Source organism: Bombus terrestris, chromosome 13 (genome assembly GCF_910591885.1).
Source record: "Bombus terrestris chromosome 13, iyBomTerr1.2, whole genome shotgun sequence".
Lineage (NCBI taxonomy): Eukaryota > Metazoa > Arthropoda > Insecta > Hymenoptera > Apidae > Bombus > Bombus terrestris.
This window is the reverse complement of record NC_063281.1, coordinates 4759777-4766780: the sequence shown is the minus strand read 5'-3', so window position 1 is coordinate 4766780 and position 7004 is coordinate 4759777. Positions and strand designations below refer to the sequence as shown.

General features: G+C 31.4%; 1 long non-coding RNA gene across 1 annotated transcript; it reads right to left on the bottom strand.

The window, feature by feature from the left end:
- Positions 1-5750: 5750 nt before the first annotated feature.
- LOC125386169 lies at positions 5751-7004 on the bottom strand. The gene is made up of 2 exons (XR_007226075.1): positions 6645-7004; positions 5751-5836 (listed from the first exon to the last, which is right to left on the bottom strand). It is a non-coding gene; the product is annotated as an uncharacterized LOC125386169 (long non-coding RNA).

The window sequence follows — 7004 nt, the reverse complement described above, 5'->3', positions numbered from 1 at the left end:
TATTCGTATTACACCGCAATACATATACGTAGTCAAACGGTACTGTATAATAAAATTTTGTTTTATTTTGTTGACTCCAATGTTACGTCGTTTATAGAGACATTATACATTTTTACGTTACATTATTACGTCAAAATCTTCTAGTAGAAAAATATTATAAGGAGAAAGAACATTTATGTATAAGTTCCAAATTTATTTCTATTAAACGTGATCTATTAGTATCATTCTGTGAGAATGTCACAACTCATACGCCATATTCTCATACTCTCGCAATTAAACATGTGACAAATGACAGTATATAAATAAATTTTTGTTCTCTTCTTTTATACAAAATTTTTAAATTATTTTCTTAGATAAATGAAATGGTGTATCGGATATCATGAAACGAGCAATTCCTGTAAATTTTATTTTCAAATCGGGCCTAAGAATTTCAAAGACATGCAGCGAATCTATTATGGAAAAATTCATTTAGGGGGTTAAATACCAAATCGATTTCTACGAACTAATAATGTACTCGTAATAAAATTAATCTAAGAGTCACATTTACAACTCGAACGCAAAAGCGATTTAAGAAGCAGAAATCCGAATAATAATTTATAAACATGCAATTACATGTCTTATTTAAGCGACGATGTTCAGGAAGAATGCTATAAGCCCAGTTCTTAATAAATATTTTATTCTATAATTATATTTTATAATTGTTATTTGGAGAATAACTTATATGCAGAAGGATAAGTATACGTAAATCTGAATTATTTCTGAATTGTTCTCTTGTAATACTAATATACGTGTATTGCACATATTTTTACAATTTCAAATGATTAACAAGTTAAATTAGTAAGTTTTCCGGAAAGTTTTATCATCGTTATTTTTTTGAACGAAAAAATACCAATCGTTTCAATTAAAATATTTATTAACTTGCATTCGATATTTCCACCTATCTGTCCATTAATTTATCCCATTTAAATTTTTCGTTCTTTCATTAATGTCTTCCTCCACTATCTCCATAATCTGTCAAACAGTTTTAGAAAAATTTGATTCAACTAAAAAAAATTTGGTAAAGCAGCCTAGGATTCATTTCATTATTGAACAATTTATTCATCATATTTTTTAACATCAATTTTCTCATTTTTATCCAGCGATACTATACCATTTTTCCACATATAGTATAATGTTTAACGATATATACATGTATGCATGTATATAGCATAGTACTTCGTTTTAATATCTTTCCTCTTTGTGTAATTCAAATAAGGTTGTATTTGAATTTCTCTTAATTTGGAAAATGTCAGTAATATTGCTATAATGAAAATTACAAAAATTTTGATATCCATTAGTCGACGATTCATTTAGTTTGTACGTTCGAATATTACTTAGTTTTGCAACTGATTTGCCACGCAGGATTCAAGTGTCTCTCATTACCAAAAGTGGATCGTTTCGTGTAACGAAACCTTAATCGAGAGAAAATCTTGTTACTTTATCCTACAACACTATAATATTTACTTCCTACGATTGAAATATCGTTTGTTTAGTACGTAAAAAATTTAACTATATCGTTAAATAATGCGATATATATGATTAGAAACAGAAGATAAAAATAACTGTAAATTTACCATGTACGTGCAATTTTGATTTCACTTTATTCTGAACGTAAGATCTTTTAAAGATTGCAGTAACTTTAAGATTCCAATTTGTAACGTACAAAAGTATGTTTTATAGCGTCAGAATGTATTTTACAAATATAGATACCTACAATTTTCTTTTCACAAAAGCATTAATTTTTCAAAGTAATAATTAATCTATATAGTGTGCGATTATAATAATATATACGGATATATATATAGTGACGGATAGTGTACGTTTGCCACTATTTCTATTTCTATTTCAGTATGTGTGACATAAAATTTCTTCTTTCAACTTCAAATTCTCTATTCTGAGAAAAATTTTATATCATATTCCGTTACATCATATTATATAAGATTTACCACGTGAGTTCATTCTATTGTTAGTACATTTTATTATCATTGTATAATAGTAAATAGTAACATATAACCTGAATGAGATTACGTCATTCTTATTCTAAGCACAGTGAGAATTCCATTGCCACGTTGAACATTGCCTTCACTTTGTCCTTGCTCGCATTTTACATTTACCTAGACCCGTGTAAATCAAGGAACCTATCACGTGTGTAGTAATTATATAATTGTATGTGTAGACACATGCCCATTTATCGTCTTCAGAATATATAACGTCTTCTAAATTGTTTCATTAACATGCAAAATATAAATATTCTATTGATAGAGTACCGATGTTTACGCAGGTATTATACACCGAGAAACGAGCAAAATATACACATTGTATGTACATGCATAATACAAGATCATGCATCATAATACAATATCAGTCATCCATGACTGGAACGTGAAATATTTTCAAGAACGTGTTATCTATACGCGGAAATGTTTCAGAAAAGAATTGAATGATTTTAAGGAGAACACAATTTTTTTTTAATCAATCAAATAAAATTTGATTTTTAACAGGATTATATACAAAAATCTACATATACCTCTGAGATGTAAAACGTTATAGTAAAGTAAAGTTCAAACATTTATCGTTAAAATGAAACATAATTTATTCGTTTCGAAAGAATATAAAATACAATGTTACAAAAATTACATACATCTATTATATCTACATGAAATCACAAAAGTAGTAGCATTATAATATCTCGTCATTCCCCTGGCGTTGAAAAAATTAAAAATTTGATAATCCAAACTATTTTAATTTTTTAAATTTCTGTTAGATATAAATTAATAGTAATTATATTGATTACGCTCGATAGGATCCAACAACGATTTGAAGATAGGTTTGAGAACGTATAAAGAATATCGAAAGGAGAGCGAGATGGTATTTTATCTGAATTGTGCTTAAAGGTGGTCGCTTTGTTGATTTCGTACCGAAGATTTTTGATGGCGAATTACGGGGTTTTTATCGAATCGCATTAGTTTGATTGGAAGGTAGGGATGACCATATTTGGTCATTCGGCGATGCACTTCGCGTTGACCTCGCGCGACATGTGTCCCTGATTCGGACGTTCCCATGTCGCACATCCGGGCACAACATATCCCCCACCCGCCGTCCTGGAGAAAGTGCACTTGTAATTTAATCTATTATAAAATATTTATTCTTCTCCTTCTTCTCCTCCTTTTACTTTTGCTTATATATATATATATAAGTATGGTAATACGCAATACGCGGGATCAGTCAGTAAGAATGACCATGCAAAATAACTCGTTTCTTACTGACTTTATCGAATAATATTTAAAATGAGATTTATCGTGTTTGAGAAACATGGGATATAGTTTGCTTTTTAATACTTTATATCTTTCGAGATATTAAGGTTGCCTAGTTTATCAAATGGTATTGTATATTTGTTATAACACTAATCGATCCAGCTGGACATCCTTCTACAAAAGAATATTAACCTGTTTATGCCGAAAAACCCTCATAGTTCAGCAGATATTTTAACTTCAATTTGTGAAATTTAACATATAAAAGATAAAGACAACGTAAACACAAGAATATCTCTTCACGTTTTTCCTAGTCTTTCGTACATTAAATTTGACAAATCGAAGATAAAATATCTGCTGAACTAATGGGTTTTCGATGTAAATAGGTTGATACTTTCTCATAGAGAACGTCCAGTTGAATCGGTTGATGTTATAAGAGATTCAACTCAAGATCAACTTATCTCCAGGAATGTAAGGTATTAAAAAGTCAAATTATATTTAACCGGTTGGGTCTCTGAAATAGAATAAATTTTATTTCAAATATTTTTTGATAAAATCAATATGTAACGAGTTATTTCAGCTGATCGTTTTTACTGACACACTCTGTATAACGTAATATATCATTTTACAAAGATAATAACCAGTTTACATAATATGTCGGTAATATACAATAGTAATAACTAGACTGCAAAACTCCGCATATAGTACATAAAAATACATAAATTATTGAAATCAGAGCAATTTCTATAATTTTTAGCGGATGAAACAAATTTCTATATAGATTCTATTTCTTTAATTTTGTTCAGAAAAGTATGAAATTGCATAAAAATCCGCAGTCTAGTCATAACATAGGCAAGTTTAAATAATAATTTTTACATAGTTTGTTATCAGCTTAGTCCTGTACGATAACGATTAGTGTTTATTGTCTATGAAAATTGGCGGTTCGTTTTGTAATTATTATAATTGCAGTAAGTATAAACGTTCCGCTTATACGATCCGCTTATAGTAACGAGATAAGACTATAGTTGCACTCTACAGGTATCATATTATTATTTGCGCTTAGATTGCACGTTCCTTATAAGCACGTGCAATGCATCTGAGCCTTTAACCCTTTGAGTGCTATGGGAGCATATACGCGTCTGGCGAAAGCTATCGGTGTGGACTAAGGACACATATATTCGTTTTCTGTAAGTGCCCGGCGTGGACTAAAGACGCATGTATGGGTTTGTCAATTTTTCCGAACACCTATGCAGAAGTAATACTATTACGTTTGTGTGAGATAAATATAAATGCATTCCTTAGTAACGGCAGTAAACAAATGCCAATAATGCCTCGTTATAACAGTTGTCTATCTGTTTCGCGGACAGTCGCATCTAATTATCAAGAAGAAAATGTGTTGTTTGTGTGCAAAATAAGGGAATGCAGAAAATGCGATGTCGGATTGTGTATCGATAATTGTTTTGAAATTTTGCACGCACAACTGAATTATTAACTTGTGTTATATTTACTAAATTTAGTTTTCTAGTTGATTGTTTTCTAGTTTATTACCCAGATTCTAGTTAACTGTAAATTTCAATGTTTATAATAAATAATTAAAAATAACTAAAAAAGAACGCTCTTGAATCATTTAATCTCGTGCAAAAGAACTTATTACGATTTGCGCTTTGAATAGTCAATCAACAGAGTTCAGTCTAACGAAAAAGTATTCCATCCACAGCGATCGTCAGCGCTAGACGCGCGCCGTCCGTACGGACCGCATAGGCCGCGAGTATTCAGCACTCAAAGGGTTATGATTTTTTGAAACTTCCAGTGTTTTTGGTAAAAGTTCCTAAAAGTAGGAAATGTTGAGTCGCTCGTACGATTGCTAGTAACTCTCTACTTGCAAAAACTACCGGTAAATCGTTTCCCTTTTATCTGATGCGTCATTAGCATAAATCGTTTTGCGACATCAGTTTATTGTAACAGTCGTGCTGTTGTCAATTTTTCTTTTAATATATCAAAGGCTTCTTGTTCCTCGTCAGGCCATCTGAATTCCGAAGGTTTTGGATTTGGAATTCGAATAGGTTCCACAATATGTGAAAAATGTTCTATAAGTTTCCGATAATGTCAATTCCAGAAAGAAAATTATTAATTGCTTCTAATCTTGGCGGGTCTGACTTTGTACCATTTTTGGTAATTATATAGCCCAGATAAATTGTTTCTTCGCGCAAGAATTGACATTTATTAGGTTGCAATTTTAATCTACTGTTTATTATTCTTCCAAAAATTTGCTATAATCCTTCTTGTTGTTCTTTAAGTAAACATCCACGAATAATTATATTGTCTGTATACACAAATCGTGTTATTCCGGGTAACAAAGATTTCATTGATCGTTGAGAAGTTGAGGGAGCATCAAGCTTTTATCAAGATAATATCGTTCTAATATTTGTAAAATATATTGTTTACCTTCTTGGTTTTTTGTTAATAAATTATTACATTCTGATATTGGCCTGATTTACGCCTCACTCTGCGGTATCATTAACTGTTTTCAAATCTTCAGCTTTTTTCTGAAATGAAATTTTTAATAGAGACATAGTTTTTCATATTATCCAAAACAATTGTTTTTAAGAACTAAGCACCTAATATCTACTTGGGTACTTTCTACAATATCAGCTATACATTTTTTATACGCAAAGATAATCTTGTATCAGGTATAGTTTCAAGTATTACAATCATTGACCTTAATCTATTTAAGAGAACAAGTTATCTTCTTCAATTTTGATTATAGTTGACGTATCGTTATGAACGATATTAAGAAGATCGTCTAATGAGTTAACAAACTCCTTCTCTCTTCTTTTTTTTTGTACTTTCACTTCGATGTTTCTGAAACCGTTGTAATCGTCATCAATTTTAATATAACGTTAATAGTAAGACATTAACACGCAAAACTTACTAGAAGAAAGTTTTAAGCCAATAACTCGACTTTCATCATATTGCAACAGATATACATATTTTTTCATAACTTTCAGTTTCCATTTTTTTAAATTCACTTTTTCTTTGCATATAACTCTGCTATACGCACACCGCCAAACCTTAACTAAGAATGAAGAACAGACGCTTGCTATTACTAACAAAGACCCAGGTAACGGCTTTCTAAATAGCTAAGTTTAAGAAGTTAATTTTTAAGTTTAAGTTTAGGTTTAGCATTTGTTTTTGGTTTTGGTTTAGATTTGGCTAGCATTTAGATTTGGTTTAGCAGGAGGCTAAAGAAAGTTTTCTCGACTCTCCAAGCTTGCATACAGATTGAGTGAAAAACCACGATGGAACTAATATCTCCTCAGAAAGATAAGTTTGGTTTAGGTCCTAAGTATTTACCTGTCTTGGATGGGCGATTTCGGTAAAGTTGACAGTCCCTCTTTAGTCTAACGATTCACTCACCACATCTCCGTGCGGATCCTCTTGAATCCAGCTCGCATGACTTTGACTTTCTGAACAGGATGCAAAAGAGTAAGTGGTCAATCGAGTGTAGTAATGCGATGACGACAGGACACGTTAAATGGCTTGCCCATCTTTTTATATAAAAATTATAGAAAGTGCAGATAGAGAGAAGAACGTTACGGTGCAGGAAATTTCGGACCCTCTAGTATCCATTGGGGCGAGGGGGGGGGGATGCCTGAACAAGTCTCCCTGCGGCGGTCATTTGACGACTGTAAAATAACTGATACAGCGACTGAA